Source organism: Drosophila suzukii, chromosome 2R (genome assembly GCF_043229965.1).
Source record: "Drosophila suzukii chromosome 2R, CBGP_Dsuzu_IsoJpt1.0, whole genome shotgun sequence".
NCBI classification, from domain to species: Eukaryota; Metazoa; Arthropoda; class Insecta; order Diptera; family Drosophilidae; genus Drosophila; species Drosophila suzukii.
Genome location: NC_092081.1, coordinates 12,907,698 through 12,926,683, shown reverse-complemented (window position 1 = coordinate 12,926,683; position 18,986 = coordinate 12,907,698). Strand labels below are relative to the sequence as shown.

The 18,986-nt window shown below is 41.0% G+C and overlaps 1 protein-coding gene across 1 annotated transcript in view; it reads left to right on the top strand.

Annotated features, from left to right (window-relative positions):
* Nucleotides 1-17,460, top strand: part of Obp56h (Odorant-binding protein 56h) — a 97,033-nt gene extending 79,573 nt beyond the window's left edge. The window contains exon 3 of the mRNA XM_017086371.4: nucleotides 17,451-17,460. The gene's annotated coding sequence lies outside the window, so the exon portion shown is untranslated. The remainder of the gene's footprint in view (nucleotides 1-17,450) is intronic.
* The last annotated feature ends 1,526 nt before the right edge of the window (nucleotides 17,461-18,986 follow it).

Below are 18,986 nucleotides of genomic sequence, written 5' to 3'. Positions count from 1 at the left end.
GCTGCTGCTGAATGAAGGCGGAATGGAAATTATAATGCGAACAGCAGCAGCACATACCAACTGCAATAAAGACATCAACAGTTCGGGGCATCAAAGCAGGCAGCTAGGCAAAAAAAAATGAAAAGGAAAACGCAGCAAAAAGGGGGAAATCTCTTATGAGATTTCCAAAAATAATATTAAAATTAGCAACGAGGCGCGGCAAATGGGCTGTTCTTTCCATCGGGTGCTTCTGCTGCCCCACCGACTATAAATCCAGATCCACAGGCACGTCCTCAGTCTCGGGAGGAGTAGATCAATCAGAGCTTAGTGCCAGTAATTAGGAATGATATATGTTCGATTTGCAGTGTATGGATGGGTTATAAATAAACAGACAATGAAAAAACTGACAAAAAATCGGGAAAAAATAGAGTGCAGAGGAAAACAAAAAGAAAAGAGTAAGAATGACGAAATTGGGAGAATCCATTGAGTTATTTATGAGAGTACAGGATTAAGTTCCATAAATTTGTACTACATATATGGCCCATGTCTTTAATTTGAAAATGGTTTGCCAAGGGCCTTGGTTTCTTTATTACATTTCTTTCAACCAATATCCACAGTAGGGCAACCCGCTCTAGTAAATCCTTATATGTAGCTTTATGCTTACCTTGCCGCATTCACACGCTCGATCCGATTCCGACCAGCAAACACAGACATCCTTCGGCTCAGGGTAATAATGTTAGCGCCATATTTGACCGCTCTGTTGGCCTTATCACGCCGAGCACACTAGTCGGCTTGAGTGACCACCACAAAGTTGCCTGACCGCAGCACAGTGGGGTAAGTCGGCTAAAAAGGTCTCAAATACTTATTACAGTTGTAATAATATTTCATCTATTGTATATAATACCTCATATAATACCTGTGTTTATGTTATTTTAATAATCTAAACTTAATATGACATTTTTAAAGTTCCCCCAAGAAATTAATCTTTAATTTGTGTTATTGTATCACATTATAAATATTTTTGAACCTACAATTTTGGTAAAAGTAGGATGTCATTCTTTAAAGACTATTATTCAGTAATATTGGGAGCATCCAACAATGTTGGCTTATTTATTTTCTGACTGAAAACAAATACTTTATCTAAAATTAGTTCGAAAAAAAAACCTTTATAATATCTTGGTACTGTAAGTTTACCTTTGAAATATATGAAGTATATTAGTATATCAGTAAAACTTAAAAAAAAGTTAGGAACCAATATATTATTGAGTAAACCATATAATGATCTCTGATGAACGGGCAAAGGGCACTTAGTTAATCCATATAAATATAATCCATTTAAAAATAATGATTATATGTTTCAGATATTCCACCCACCGTGCGCAGGTGCAATCGCCTGCTCCCAGGTGAGCCATATTGGGGGAGGGGGGTCTGGATTGCTGGCAGGTGCGGCGGGCATTTACAACATTTGCGGTCTGCAGGCATTTGCATTTTGCATTCGAATGGGCCACGCTACCGCACGGATATGTGTCTATAACAAAACAATTAGAAACTACGGAGCTCAGGGCTCCGGACTAAGTCCTCGGCGATTTGACGCTGATTTATGAGGGGCGGCGAGGCGGAGTGGGCGTGGCCGGAGCCACGAAAACCGAAAGACAGGCACGTAGCAAAAGGCAGGGGGCGGGGATTAGCCATCGACCAAAAGGCAAATAAAAGAAACTTGGCACACACATAAAAGCCAAGAAGGAGAAGGGTGGATGGGTGGTATATGTGGCTAGATGGCTGGATGTCTCCGTCACTTTGGCCACCCGTGGGCATAGTAAAATGCTAGTGAAACAATTATGCAATTACTTAATTTGATAGCCCAAGTGTGTTTGGGTATTTGTGTGTGCCATCTCCCATCCGCCCCTTTTTTTACCGCATTACGTATACGTAGCGTGGCCCACGATTTTGCTTTGCGGCCTGTAATGGTTTCCACTGAAGGATAAGTTGACCAACATTTGGCCCCCATTAGCCATAGTTATGAGTACCAAGTTTTGCCGTTTTTGCACTGAACAGCTATTAATTTCTGGTGTATATAAGCCATTCTTTTTAGAAGTTTACCTTTTATCTGGGAAAATATTCCTGTCAGCCTTTCACTTTTTGCCCTAATGCTGCTTAGAGTCACTCGCACAATATCCTTGGCATGTAATCACTGTGTTTTTGAGAGAAGGGGAACCAAATAACTTTTTATTATCATGGCCCGAAATATGTCACAGCACTTATTTCGCCCTGTCCCGCCAGAAATTTCAACAACAATCAACACCTCCGACGCCTGGCGAAGAATAGCAAACGGGGTGTACGCAGAGCGCTAAAAATTGCCAGAAATCATGGCTAATATAAATCATCTTGGCAAGCAGCTTTGCATGTTTAAGTGTCATACATAAGGCAGGGCAATATGAGAGCGCTCACGTTTGAGGCAAAAACCTCGGGAAACGAGAAGAAGGGGTAGCTCATTCGCACCCACACATAATAAACACTTGGAGCTTGCCTTAACCCTTTTTGACTTTTGCAAATGCGGATCTCGAGGCACCTCACCACCCACCCCTAGATGAAAAGCACCCGACCAAAGCCAAACCCCCAGCCCAAACCCAAACCCACCTGGGCACACCTTTTCCGGCTGTATGAGGAGGGTTCTGTTTGCTTTGCTACTCAAGTTGTGTGTTTCTGTTTATTTTCGTTAGGATTTACTAAAGCAATTTTCTTTCTTGTTTCTTTAAGGCAGCTCAGAGCGTAGAGCTCCTTTGCCGTTCGCATTCGGTCTGTGTAAACACACATTTGACATTTGCTATATTTTTTGTGCAAATAAATAGTTGAGGCAGCCCTAGGGCCAAACAGCTGCTGGCATATGTTCTCGCCTTTCTCCACTTTCATTCATTCACCTGTGCAGGTGGCAGACTCCCTCGAGATTTATGCCATGTCAAGACATTTTTAATTAAGTTTGATTCAATTAGCAACATAGGCTGCTTCTGCAGTGGAAGTTTTTGGTTTTGCAACAGAATTGACAACAATTGAATTTGCCATGTAAATACTTCATGTTGCAAAATGTAATTTCAAATGTTTCCCAAAAGTATAGGAACCTAAAGTGTCGTTTTTCCCATCGGGTATGGCCTTGCTGGATTATGGATCCATATCATGTCTGAGCGCCATATAAGAATTAAGTCATAATGCTTTCAAGCGCGTCTGTTCCAAATGCAAAAACTTGACAAACGCAACATGGCAAACATAAATAACCTGAACAAGCGGCGGCGGCAACAAAAACTGGAGAGGAAAGCTATCGCACACACGTTTTTATGATGTGATGGAACCAGCAGCAGCAACAACAGATACAACATATGCAGCAGATACAACGGAGACAAGAAATACGGTAAAACTAACAACTCAGTCAAGTTGCCGGTGACATACGACAGGATTCGGGGGGTGGGCGGAAAAACCAAAGGAAAAACTCACGAAACACAAAACACAAATGGGAGGTAACGAGCTCGAGCACAGGCAGAAAAAGGATGAAGGATCAAACATATGGGTTGCCTGGTCAATACTAGGCTGAAAGAACCTATTGAGTAAACAAGATGATACTTTTTAGGTTGTTGAAATGTGAAAGAATAAATGTTCTATGGGTTTTAAAATTAAAGAATAAAATTAAAGAATACTTTGTATAACTAGAAATGGAACATTGTATCTTTGACATTAAAAAGATATTGAATATCAAAAATGTTAAAGCTATTAAGCCTATTTTCTGTTTAAATGCAATGTCAATGCAGTTGCAATTTTAATTTGTTAGACTTATTTTAGGCTTAAATTTAATGTCAATGCTGATGTAATGCTAACATATAACTTATTTTAAGTATAAATTGAATGTTAATCCAGTTACAAATATATTATATTATACATTTAATATACCTATATCTTTACTTTCTTTCAAGATCTAGATGTGTTCAAATAAATACACCTACATTTATACTTTCCTTCAAGATCTAGATGTAATCAAGTTCAAATAAATAAAATATTCCTTTAAGTTCTATAAATAATTAAATAAAGGGCTATATAATTATATAAAAACAAGCTAAATTAAATCTTTAAAAAACATTTTCTTAAACTTTTCTAAAATATCTCTTTTATTATTCCATCGTCAATATTTATCCCTAATATTTCTTTCAGTGCTGCACCCATCCGCCTCCCAGCCCCTTCTTAAATATTTTATTGCGAGCGGTGCTGGGGATTGTAAAAGGGATATGTGCGATACAGGACGAAAAGAAATTGGAATGCCACACATACGCTGCTGACGAGCGAGAAGGCACAAGAAATTTAAATGACATTTACTCACTCAGCCGAAGTGCAGCAGCCAGAGCGAGAGGGGGGTAGTGTGTGCGAAAGGGACGGGGACAGGGCGAAGGAGCAGCTTAACTAAATTGCATAAAATTTATTTAAATGACGCAGACCAAGTGGCAGGGCGGAGGGGCGGGGGAGGCAGTAACTAAAGCTTTAAAACAATAACTATGCGATATATGTGCAGACACGACTGTTGGCATTTTACCTACGACACATGCCGAGAAGGGGGCGTAACAGCAGGCCGCCTAAGCCAAAGCCAAAGCCAGACATAACAGAGCATATCCTTGCCAGGACCCTAGCCCCTGAGTCCCCTGAGCCCCCTCAAAAAACCCCCCTATACCATGCCATCCACATGCAAACTGTCGTCAGTCAGCTTAAATTTATTGCTTCCTTATGTTGTGCTGCGTTATGAAAATAAATACCTTAGAAGGCACACTCGTATGTGTATATATATATATATATATATATATTCCCCCCACCCCCTCGTAAACTTGAACTTTTTGCGCCCATATTTTATACCGACCTCCCTATGAGCACTTTTAAAATATTATATTTTTGTTGTACACTTTTTTTTCCCCGGCACCAACTTTTGAAATTTTTGTGCAGTTTGAGACTGTAAATTTTGTTTGACTTTTCGGCAGTCCTTGAATGCGATATTGCCCAAACACCAGCTCATCCTTGCTGCCACTCCAGTTCCCGAAATTCCATATCCTTACCCATCCCCCCAGTATCCTGCACATCCTCCATGTGTCCCTATGGCCCTGCCACTGAGCATGACCTCGTTTTTAATGGCGTTTGTTTTGAAGCGGGATTTCCGTTTTGCGGAAAGGGTTTTATGACTGCCTTTTATGGTATTCGAAACACACAAATGGATGAGTGGGTGCCCCACTGTCTGTTTTTGGTGCGGCCGTTCCTTTTGCAACATTCTGGCTGCCATTTATTTAAAGTTTGCTCAGCATTATGGCGGCTCAGTCATATTTTTTGGGCTGCACGCGGCGTATGCGTAATGTGCGTGCGACCCACATTAAAAATGTATCTGCCAAATGAAGGGGAAATCGGCATAGCGTATCGATTGAAATGCTAAAAAGTATTTGGCATTTTTAATGCATTTTACAATGTATGGCCTTGTTTCGATGACAGATTCAAATCCGCTTTCAATAAAACCAAATTATATCAGTGTTTTCCTGCAGGAGATGATTTCTGGGGTTTTTAGTGAGAACATGTCAAAAATATCAGCCGAATCGCTGAATTTTCAGTGACACATTTAAGTGCGTAAAATATATAACGAAATGGTAAAACTCTTACTTTTTGACATATGATATAAAAGATTATATTATATATTTTTGACCTCATTGATGACGATGAAGGAGCAGCTTTGAAAAAATATATAAAAAATCATTGACTGGCCTTAAGTTTTCCTAGATTATCGTACTTCTATTACCCGTTTTATCAAAGATCTTGATAAACCTACCATTCGGAGGTCTCAAAAGAGTACTGCCCTCTGACGATTTTGCTATGAGTCAATCCAATTAATCCTCCCTTTGTGGGCAGTATCCATTAGGGTTCCAAAAAACATTCAAAGCTCCTGCTTCCTTCCACCAGAATCTTAAAGACTTTTTGCTCCCCCTGGTGGAGTCGTGTTCTTTTAGAGTCACCGCAAAAATATTCTCGTGGGCACTTTAATCTGGCCGCAACTCCGTGGAGGGTTTCGTACCAACCCTTGGCTGGGTCCAAATGAAGTTGGACTTCCGGCGAAAGACTAGCCACCCCCGTTAAGAAGAACACCTTGCAACCACCGAACTGAACAGACACTTACATAAATTTCATTTCATGCCAATTTAATCAATTGGGGCTATCGTTGGACTATTCCGGGGAGGGGGAAAACGCCAAAAAATCCGCATCCAAATTCGAATCTAAATCCAAACCACCACGCACAATTCAATGGGAGGCTGTTTGTCACATGCTGACGAAATTAATTCGTTTTTGATTAGGCGCAAAAAATCAATTTCTCGACCGAACTGAGTTTTATTTGTTTATGGCGGACATCAGTTTTTCTAGCCGCTCGCCCCCTAGGCAGCTGTTACGTCACATTATTTGTTGCTGTCTGTCTGGCGAGAGGCAACAGTTGATGCTGGCCTGGCCAATTCCCCCCAACCACCGACTCGATTAGACGTTTATTTGTTTTTGCAGGAGGTAAATGCAAATTCAAGTGGGTGGAACGCGCCCCTTCCGCCGGGGTTTATAAATCAAATGCGCGTCGCTTGGGCGGCAGCTTGTGCTGGCAGCTTTTCTAGGGCCAAAACTCCGCCATGTTGACAATTTTTTTGGCCTCCGTTCCGCCTTTGTGACCCCTCATCCCCAATCTACGGTCTTCTGACCCTTGACCGCGGCCCAGTCCATGGCATCGGTAATTAACACATGCAGATTTTATCTGCTGGCATGGGTTATATCTGTGGAAAAACGGGGCTGGCCAATTTGGCACAACTGTTGCCAACCATCCAGGCCCTTTGCCCTTTTCCATTTTTGCCGATTTTCGGGGGCGTTTTAATTTCAAATTCAATATTGACGCTGCCAGCTTTTCAAAAATATAGAGACGGGCGAAGGTTCGAGGGACAGGTGGCAATTTGTTGTCATATGTTTGGTCGATTTTCGTTTTATTTGCTCGCAAACTTTACATAATTAATGGCCAGCCGATTGAATGGGCTTTGAATGCCAGGTACACAAAGCTGTGATTCGAGAGGGAAAGCTAGGATTGTGGCAAAAAAATATGATATTTTTAGTCGGTTTTAACTACGAAATGCCAAACGTAAATCTAAAAAAAAGGTTTAAGCTTTTAATTTTGTTATATGGTTAAAATGAAATGTTTAGAAAGAAAGCTCCTGCAGAAAATTGATTTTGAAATTAGTTTAGTCTTATACAATTCGATTTGGGAAACCTTTCTAATATTTTTACCGTGTTCTGTAAAAATAAGCTATTATACCATATTATATATATATATTTATTCCCTTTGAAATTTGGAAGAACCCTTTAGGATATCCCATCCCAAAACTAAAATATTCTTTATGTTATATCTAAATGCTGCTCCCCAATCCATTGTCATTCCGGTGCCAACACATAGTGCTAAATGCTGTCTGCCACACCCCTCTTCCTTTGGCCACCTGAATGGCATAGCGTGACGAACCGTTGACTGTGAAACTGTGAACGCTCTCGCTTAACCCAGGAAAACTGAGGAAATGCCGGCGTTCTGGGGTTCAATGCACCTTTCCCGAAAACTATGCCACTGCGGCGATTTTATCGATTTTCCTTGCGGCTCTCGCACAGTTTCGTGGCCTGCAGTCGGCGGCCATTCGAATCAATTTCATTAACACCGAACAGGAGGCAAAATCAATAGTAATTAATAAGAGTACTTGACGAGGACACGATGGATGGGGCGGGAAAGGATATTCCTCCACTCCCCCGCTCCCTTACAGTACAGCCACAAATCAAAAATCAAATATTAAGCGAGTTGGAAGAAGAGTCAGAGGGGAGAAGATGGGGGGAAAGTCGGGTCGGGTATGTGAGTGTGTGTTGTATAAATACGTTTTAGCCATGAAAATCCCTTTTAATTGCCACGCAACGGCCAAAGGATTTGCACACAGACAGACATAAACAGGAAGAGGAAGGACTAAACAACTCGGCCTGCCCATGCAGCCAGGATACTCCAGTGGGGAGTCGAGAGCCGGAGTCAGTCGAACGGCTGACCTGGCCACATCCACATCCACATCCACATCCACATCCAAGTGGGATTTAGTGCAAATTGCAAAGTGTAACTTGTTTTTCGGGAAAAGCACTTTAGCGCATTAGAACCCACGCACACATTCGGAGTTTCGAGGGTTGTTCCCCGAATTGGATGGTCTGGCTGCCAGACAGACAGATAGACGGACAAATCTATGGCACAGTTGTCGATGATGATTAGAAGCCCACTGAGAATACGAGTGCAGTGTGCAATAAGGCCCTGTTTACACAGTGCACGGAGAGAAAACATGACTTCATTGCTATATATATGATACTTTAACTGATATGTTAAATAGTTTATCCCTATTATTTTGAACATTTTTTTTATAAATATAACTTTAGTTCGGTTAATTTATTGGCTAGAAATGACGCAAAATTGTATTGTATTATATATCCTTGGTATATACAGATTTTACCTAAAAAGTTAAGTAAGTTGATCTTAAGAATTAAAAATATTATTTTAAATATTTTTAAACGTTTTCTTTTGTGCAGTTCTTAACTGAGCATTTTTGAATTCGGTAAATGCCCCACAGAACTCACGATAATCCCATATCACGATTCGTGGTGTGGCATAACCGGTGCAGCAGCAGAAGGATTCGAAGGTCCTGGGTGCATGTTGTTGCATGTCCGCTACAACGGCAGCAACAAGCTTGCATATTGCAATGTCCTGGCTGAACTTGGTAAATATTCCCTACCAGACTGGGTGGGGATGGCATATGTGCTGGGCGAAAAGCGGCTCAGACAACTTTCATTAAACAAACAGCATTAATTACATTAAAGATTTTGAATACATTACTGGTGACTCGGTCGCAAACTGGGAAATTGTGGATGCGAAATGGTTGCAGCTGCTGGATAATGGAGTTCTGTTAGTTCAACTAGTTATGAGCCCATTATGCACAGGGCTTAAACCGATGGCCATGGTGAAGGCCATTTAACGGAGGAACGATGTGCTTGTAGTTCGGATTAAATGGAAACAAGTTCGGCAGCGAGCATAATTGTATAATGTACAGAATTAATTGCGGCCCTTTAAGATACACCATGCACGATTCAGTTGCCCTTTTATCAACGGTACGTATGTATATGAATTAATGTCCCAGTGCGCACATTTTCGCAGCAAATCGAATTACAAGCTTTTCGAAGTGAGCGAAATGAAAATTAATTGAAGACAATGGAATGCAAAATGCAATTTCAATTAATTTTCATTCTTTGCACAGCGATCGCCCACACGTACACTCGCACAAAATCACATATTCATTATGTCGTTATGATTTGAGGTGTCGTGATGGCGGCCATTGTCAAAAGTGTCGGATGTTTTTTATCAATTAAGTGCTTGGCATAATTTCGTTTTTTTACAATATATTTTTCACGCCGGCCATTGGCTGTGCAACTTTATCACTGCGGATTGGTATTTTGTCATTCCGAGTGCTCCGAAGTGTTGAGTATATTGGTTTCGCAATGGCATTTTAAACTGTATTGTGTATATATTCTATACATTAATGGTTGTCCAACTGAAATGCAGTTAAGGTATTTGTGGATTGCTATAAAAGGCCCACACTACATTCTGTGATTTTTTTACCAGCTCTTCTTCCCCCAAAACTGAATCATAAAACATATTTTCAAATCAATAAGATACGACAGAGTGCGATTACAGTGCGCCGGAAGCCAGACGGTGGTGCGGAAATAACACCATGAAATTAATGAAAAACCGCAAATATTGAAGGACCTCCAGCCATGATCCTGCCCCGCCCTACGCCTTACTTCCGGTGGTCGGTTGGTTGGTTGGTTTGGTCGTCTGCCAGGCGGCCATAATTGTTTGCGAAAACTTTATGCACGTACCGATAGCGGGCAGGAAAAAAAACGGTTTTGGAAAAGCAGAAGGACACAGTCGAAGGACCCTCTGCCACTGCTGAAAATCGCCATTCGCCTAAACTTCAAACATAAAACGCCAAATTGCACCATTACGAAATTCGTTGCGCATCACTGAACATTTAAAATGGGGTCGGGGGCGATGGCTACATAAATAATAGTTATAAATACTTAGTGGTAGTAAACTTTGTCATTGAACCCGAAAACCGAAAACCGAGAATCGGGAACCAAGAACCCAGCACACTTAGCAACACAAATAATGCGGCAAGGTCTTTTAGCTACACGGTGACAATTTGGGGATATTATGAAGTTGAAAACAAAATGAACTTTTTAAGAACTATGATAAATATTTCAATAATATTAGTTAAAATATACATTTTTAGCAGAATAAATTATTGATTAAATTGTATAGAAAACTCATTTTTGCATGCTTTAATTACGTTTTAGATAATTACATTACAATAAGAGGTATTTGTCATCATGATAATGGTTCTACGCTAAATAACAAATAGGTACCTCTTCAAAAAACAAAGCAATTCTCATTTTTTAAAGTTTAGTTGCTTAGTTTTTCAACTCATATTATCATAGTACCAACACATAGCCAAAACAAAAATTGTTTCAAAGCATTTTTAGCGTAGTTAAGCCGTTGCAATGAATAGTAATCTGACTGGAAAAAATTGTATCTTCATTCCGTCATGTTTTGAATCCTAACAATTAAAGGAAGTTTTTATAATGACCCTCAAAAAACTAAGAAATACACAATTTTTTTGGGGTATAGGTGCTTTTTCATGTAACTCTTATTATCGTAAAATAAACACAAGCCCAAGAATTAAATGGTTTCAAATATTTTGAAGGTAGTGTAGGCGTCCTTAGATGAAACTGACCAAGTAGATCTCAGTACTGACCTCCAGGATTTTCTCCCTGTGCCTTGGGAGTCCTGAAATCAGCGCACGTCAGCGCAAAACTTGCCCAGGCCGGCGCACTTTGCTGCTTCCTGTTTCTGGCCATCGTAATCACTTGAATATTACGGAGCGGAAATCGAAAAGTACGCTGAGGAATTTTTCAGCGCTATCGCAGGCGGCCAAAAGCTTATGACAATAATGAAAGCGTTTTGAATGTGCGCCAGTCGCCATCAATTTGCAGCTTTTGGCCAGAGGAGATTGAGCAGCTGGGGGGCAGGGGGAGGGGGCGGAGACTACTTGCCGCCGGAAGTGGCAGTGCTGCAAATAAAATGGCGGCGCGTCTGCTGGCATCGCATTTTGGTCATTTTTGCGGCGCCATTGAACAATTTCGTTTGTGTTTTGCAAGTTGTCGCAGGTTGATGATGATGGTAGGTGGAGGAGGAGGACCTCCAGGATGGCCAGGTTGCCCTGGAGTGGGAGGCTTCCCTAATTTTGTGCTTCGCTGGCATTCTCCTTCAGGCTGCAGTTTTGCTCCTGGCGCCACTTGGACCGCCGCATCTTGTTTATGGCACATAACTAATATGCCGTAAAATAAGTGAGAATCTATTGGGGGCGAAATCTCTCCTGCCGTTTTGGCAACTTTTTGGTTCAAAAACACATTTGCAATCAGTTTGTCTGCGGTGGATGGGGCTGTGAATGAGATCGGTTGAAAGGATAACGAAAACCACACAAAAAAACAGTTATAATAAGAAGACAAATTTTAAATGGTAAAATGATAGCTTTATAGAGCGAACACCTTTTATTAAGTACTTTAGTTTAATTACAAATTCAATTAATTGATAAAAATATATACTCACTGCAGTTATGTACATATAAATGGAAAATCCATAGAAAAATATTTATATTGTGTGACTCGCGAATTGCAATTTTTTTTAATTTACGAATAATCATGTCAATTTGTAAAGTTACAATATTTTTAAAAATAAATATCACTGTGTCAGACTATGTTACAGAATATCTTTTGCTTAAAACCTATGTAAAAACGTTAGTAAAATAGATTCTAAGATATTAGATGGTATTATGTGCTTTTATATAAAATACCAATTCGGCTTAGCATTTAAAAAAAATGCTTAATCCAATATAGTTGCGCAACAACTGCGAGCAGCAAATGTTGCGTTTCGAGAGAACTTTCCTTGGGATTTCCGCTTCAGCTGAAATCTGGAAACTGGCAACTGAAAAACTTGCATCCCACAACTGCCAAATGCTTTGTCTGTGCCCATTCGAAGTGCGATCCAACAAAGGACCGGCTCTGGATGGTGGAGAACGCAAACAATTGTAATGACAAAACCAAACTAACCACATGGGTCGGTGGATGTTGTTGCGGAATGGACAGATAGCTGGATGTATGGATGCTTAGAGACGACGGATGGCACGCAGAACGCAACGGGTTTGCGAACACAATAGTGAGAGGGATAGTCGCAGGAAGGGCGGAATATATATAAAAATCTGCTAAAATCATTCATGGGTCTCGCAGTTCCAGAGAAAACTGACAAAACTGACAGTTTGGGCAAGGGGTCGAAGACAATGGCCGGAGCATGTTGACAAAAATTGCACACACAAAATGCTCGGGGACTCGAGTCAAAGGTTTCAGTTGGGTAGGGACAATGGTCAGGATACCATTGCGATGTGTCCCTGTGTGCTGGGTGACGCCCTTCCAAGGGCGTTTAAATAAAAATCTGATTAATTTCTTTTATGTTCGTTCGGGTTCTGTGGCATTGTGTGTCCAAATGGTGGAGTTTCGGGCGGGGAAAGGTGGCAGGAAACCAGGATGAAATGGGCAGTGACATGTTTTGTGCGGGGCACATGACATATGCCACATACCATCAGATTTGGACACACAGCTGCAACTAAAAGGTTATTTTACTTTTTCAAATCGAATTGGAAACGCGTTTGCAATCGGGAAGCAGACTTCATTATACTAATACGCCCTGGAACAGATCAATTTCCATATTCTTATCACTCAGAGACTCACAAGAGAAGTTCACACATCACCAAATTAGACAAAAGAGTTTCCCCATTTAGCAACGCCGCTTAGGTGTGTTTTTTCTGAAATTTGTATCTAAATTCGGGTTCACATCTTTTTTCGGCTTTATCGGGTAGTCTTCACACTTCCCACTTTTCCACTTTCGACCGAGCATTATTGTTGAAAAGTCGAAAACGTCTTCTAATGACTCATAAGATTAAAAAGTAATTTTCCTGTTATGCGCAGCGATTTCGGTCGTCGTCGTCGCCGACTTCCCTCCCTCGTTAATTTTATACATATTAATATTGGAAAGGCTAGGGAATAAACATAAATTTTGATGCACCAAATTGGGTCATTATTGGCAGCACCGTTCGATTCGGTTTGGATGGTTTTCGGGTCTTCTTGGGTTTCTCTTTTGCCTTTTTTTTGGGGTCGCGGGTCTGTTGTCTTGGGCGCGTAAAATTACGCCAAACAAATTCATAATTTCGGCTGTGTTTTCTTTTTACGATTAGCACGCCCTTAAAGCGAAGGAACCCCTCCAGAAACCAAGGCGACATTTGCGCCCATTTATGTTCATTTGCTTGGTGGGTGGTGGTTGTTGGATGGCGGGTGGTGTGGGTGAGTCAGCGGCTCTTAATTATTAGCTGGGCTTTTTTATGGCCCTGGGAAGTGGGTGCCATGAGGGGGGACTTCAGACAGACACAAACAGCAGCACACCAATTTCTGTGGTTTCCAATTCAACGCACTCCGCCAATTAGAACGTCCAATAAATAGTCTGGCCGGGGAGTGACAATTTTGGGTGCTGGGCCATGTGGCCGTGTCTCGAACATTAAACTAATTAACAATTAAAGTGCCAGACCAAAAAATATGCCGCCCATTAAAAAACAGCCTAATGAATTAATAATAAAATATGTTTATCTCAATGCTCGCTTAAATGATGGCAACGTCTGTCCAAACTGACAACGGAAACACTTGAGGAAATGTCTAATGTCAAAAGGCAAATTATGCGGCTGGAGAAAAAAATTAAGAAATTTAACGACTGGAACTTGTTTCAGCTGGAATGGCAATTATGAAAACAAAGAAAACTTACATAGAACTTGGGAAAATTGTATGAACTAGGGCCTAATAAAAATGTTTATATTTTCTATCCAAGTTCTTTATTCTTTTACAGATTTATTTTGTTCTTGAAAAGGTTTTTTTTTATTCCCTCACATTTTTGTTCATTATAAAACTCCTTTGAAACTTAAGGAATTTAAGGAAAGTTCTTATCGAAAAAGTAGGTACATTTATTTTGAATTTAAGATATTGTATTAATGTATTTGGTTATATAAGAAAATTTTGATTTAGAGTACTATAGAATCCTATATACTTAGAAAGACAAGAAAATTAAAATATTTAATCAGTCGAAATAGTACCATCTTAAATTTCTCATATATGTAGGTATGCAAGAAAATGATTACAATCTTGAATGAACCCTCATCTATTGCTTCCCAGATATTAACCACTCCATTGCTTCGATTTCCTGACCTTCAGTTTTCGTGGCCGGCAGGAAGGAACCCCTTAAGCAAACTGCCGTTACGACGGCTTATCAATTTCCGCACTTTGCTGACCCCGGGGCATAAATCTCCCGACCATTTCGCCTAAGCCATGAAATGTAATTAGTTTTATCAGTCGAATGCCAACGGGGCGGAGCATCCAGAACTGGGCTTCACCTGGAATCGAAGCTCTTTTTATGGCATTATTGTCTTATTGTCAGGAAAACGAAGAGAGCGATACCTTTCATTGTCATTTCATTCGAAAATGGCTAAAGCCAAAACCCATTGCTGTCCATAATCAACGCAAATCCTTGCCTAATGCCAGTTTTGTGTCACACACACGGACAGAGTCCAGGGGTTCGGGGGCTGACGGCAGGGTATATTGTCATTTTCATGGCTCTGTGGAGCGCTTTCACCTTCCGAGCTGCCGATGATATCCTTTGGCGAGGACCCTGCCGATTCTGCCGACTGTGCCTAGTGGGTACGAGTCTGCTCGCCGATTTGGCCGGCTTAATGTTATTTGTATGCCCGTTGTCCTTTTTAGTTTGCAGTTGTTGTTCCTAGGACTACAAACGAGTGAAAAAAAAGTGGTTCGGGCTTTTGGGCTGTGGCTCCGTTGCTTTTTGCGGTCGTTGCGATGTCTTCTTTAAACCGAAAGAGCAGCTGAGTGCTGTGTCCTGCCAGGATTGTCTTTTTGTTTTTTTTTGTTTTTTTTTCTGGTGCTGTGCAGTGGAATAAAAGGGGCGGGCGGCCCACATATGCGATGTGTTGTCCCTGCATGTCTGCGGTTGTCTTTTGGTGTCCTTTTTTCTCGACTCCTGTTTGTTTGTTTGCCAAGCATGTCAACTTCTTTTTTTCCTGTGTCGTCCTTATCCTGTCGCGTCCTGGGCTCGAATTTAATTGCTGTGGGAACGCCACATATGAGCCACTTCAAAAATCGTCCCCAGCCCAGATTGGATTTTGGATTGAATTGGTCGGTCCGGCGGCAGACTCCCACTTGGCGAGCCCTCAGTCGCTCTTGGAGGCTTTTTAATTTTTGTTAACAAAATATTTTCCAACTTTTAATGGCCCCCCAGATAGAACATCTGCAGATGTCCTCATATTTCCGGGGGCGGTTTCGGAAAAGACCTAAAGAATCTCCTAAAGCAAACATTTGGGCTTTTGTCAGCCGAAAAACTGGAGAGCTGCTGTAACAAAAGAAAGTTATTGAGTTAAGTTCAAAGAGCAAGAACTAAAAATAAATAAGAAAATGCATTGAACTCATATTATAAACTATTAAGATTTTTTTCAGGTTGTGTTTTTGCTCTTCAAAGTAATTTTTAAAAAGGTTGGTTCTCAAAATCACAAATTCAGAAATTAATCACTTTTTGGTACAAAGTTTTTACAGCTAGCACCCTTTAAATGTTTCATTCACCTAGATTTCTTACCAAGACTTAACAAATTTGTATTATAGAATTTAAAATGTTTAAAAACTTGTCTTTACAAATTAAATTTAAAAACGATTATGGATTTTTTGTAAACTTCTTTAGCCACCAAATTCTAAGAGGTCTTCTTAGACTTCTAAGACTAAGTTTTGCCATCTGTCTAGCCCGTTTTCTTCTCATCATTATCTGTAAGGCAATAGTTCCGATTTCCATTTTTGGCGCAACCGCGAAATGAAGCCATTATGTTTTTATTCGCCCATCCTTGGGTCTTGGGTTAGTGCCGATAAAAACTTGCGGTGGCAACTGCAACAGCGAGTTCTGTTTGCTTAGTGCTGCAAAAACAGCGACATCATTATGCGGCAGACACTTAATTGTCGCTCATATCTATGCCAGCAGCAACAGCAACAGTAGCAACAGCAACAGCAGCAACACCAGCAGCAACATGCAACACAGGGATGCAACTGCAATGGGGCGAGGCGATAGTTTGCTCCTTCCACCGCCGTTTTGGCTGGCCATTTTCATTTTGGCATTGGCAATACGGCAGAAGCACTACGGTTCGGTTTTCGGGTTAGTTTCTGGCTCTGGCAACTGCCGTATGGCAGGGGCATTATCAGCAATAATCAGTGTGCTGCTGTGGCAACCATGAAACGCCAAATGCGGCGTAATGTATGCAACATAAATGCAGATATTTGCGGCCCGAACGGGAAACTGGTCTCCAATTCTGCGGTGGATTACTCTCCTCTGTCCGGGCTGAATGAGTTATAGTCAAACAAATTAGAGCCATTGTGGGTGGAACTGGAGTTTGGCAAACTTTACGATACGAGACGTGTAACCGAATGAGTTGCTAGATTTTACCCCTTTTTTGGGTTAAGAGTTTTGGGCCAATAGCACTTGCTCACAAAATAAATATTTGGGAAAATTAAATATATATATATAAGTGATAGAAATATATATAATTTGTCAAAATTTTTACAAGTAACTGCTTTAGTATTCAACAAATCAAGAGCAAATATAAGCTGGGAAGAGATCTTTATTTTATAAAAATTCTTTGAACCGCCCATCATGTTGAAATCTGTTGGCCAGTGTTTGAGCCTGGAATAATTAACTTTCAACTCTGCCTTCGTGCCATTTTCAGCTGCCAAGTCCCAGCCTAATCTAGTCATAACCCTTGGTTATCCTGCCCGCAGACAGAGCCGTCACTATTCAGTCTAATAAGTTGGGCAGCCCTTTCGTCTATTGGACATTCCAGCCAGCGGCGCTTTTTCTTGGCCAAGACCAACTAACATTGCCATTTTTTTTTGCTGGCGTGCTAATAAAGGTTGCTCTTGTTTTGCGAAATTGTCAGGCGGACAAAAAGTGCCTCCTGCCGTTGGAGGTGGAGTTGGAGTTGGAGTCGGACATTAAACAGTCGGCTCATTGTCGTGCCTGTCGTGGAGCGGCGTCAGTTTTAGTTTTTCATCATGCGCAGGGCGACGAGGAAAACTGGCGAGAAAACTGGGAAAATGCCAGGCGGACGGACATGGAATGAATGGAGCCACTTGAAGCCATAACAGTGCAGTGCCATGATGGGCGAAACAACGGCGATGATGACGATGACGACGACTAACGGAGCAGGCCAGCTAACTGGGGGTCATTCCGCAGTCCCTCCGCTATGAAGATGTATGGGCTATGGGACCCCGATATGATGATGAACTGGCTGCACTATAACACCATAACTCCAACGCCGACTGGCAGCCTGCCCTCCACGGGCAGATACTAATGCAGATACAGATGCCTCGTTCGCTTTTAGCCTTTTGAAGTAATTTGTAGTTGCTATTTCTGACTCGTAATTGCTTATTAATGTCATTGTGCCCGGCGGAGGATTGAGTGGGTCCCGGCTTCCCTCGGGGTCTGGGCTGTGCAATAATTTCACTTGAAATGTTTTTAACAAATTTATGCTAATGTGATTTTGCAATTAAAGAGCCCAAGGCGGAGTGATTGAGCGGCATAGTGCACAAGTGCCGGGGCCGATTTATAATGCCCAGTCCCACATGATCAGCATCCTCTCGATGATCGGCGGGTGAACATGGGATGCCAAGTCATCTTTCCATATGTTTTTGGTACGCACGCCGACAAATGATGATGAAGTTGTCGGGCGGCGGATAAAGTGGAGCTCCTCTGGTTTGGATGGGCATTAGATTCCCACTCCCCGAATCCACTGTCTACGAATGGCAGAACGTTTATCTTTTATTCGGGCAATGCACAGTGGTCTTCTTAAAGGTGTCAAAAAAGATATGTATTTGTATATGGAGACCTATATAAAAAATCTACCTTTAGCTGAAGACAAAAACCAAAGCTTAATTTCCAAGAACAAAATATTCAAAAACAAAAATTAACACAAAATGCTTCATACCTACTATCAAAATCACTTTTTATTAATAATCACCCACTGTAGTTAAGTGGCATGATTTTAGCACTCCATCTGGCTTTTACATTTGATGTCTTTGTCTGGCCTTTGATCTCAGCGAATGGTTTTTCAAGCTATTTTCCCACTTTTGACATTAATGACAATGTCTTTTACCGCAGATGATCAAGATTACCATTCGGTGAGAAGGATTAAGGAAGCGGGTTCCATCTGTGTGCACACTATATGTTATTTAAAGGCTTGTGTACAACTTTAAAAGTGTAAATGCATATTTCAGTCGGCGAACGTCGCGCATACGCCCCATGTGGCACATCAAGTGCCAGCCATCACATGCAATGTGAGAAATCATGCATAAAAATGTATTATGTTCAAGCGCATGTTGCAACATCATGTTGCCTGCAACCATCATAATAATATCAACGGCAGCAGAGCTCACAGAGCAACAACAAAGCGATGCATAAAAAATGTTTAAAAAGCTGGATGGAAATTCAGTTTTTATCCATCTGAAGATTCCACACCCTTTCATTGTTTCTCTCCGATATATATTCATATTTAATATGGATTCTATGATTAAATATGATACGAACTTTGAATATCTTCGTTTTCTTGTGCCATTCGAATTCTGCAAATATTTGTAATAGTTCCTTGTGGACCTGTATAGCATCCCTAATGACTATATCATTATACCCTCATCGAATATGAAACTACAACAAA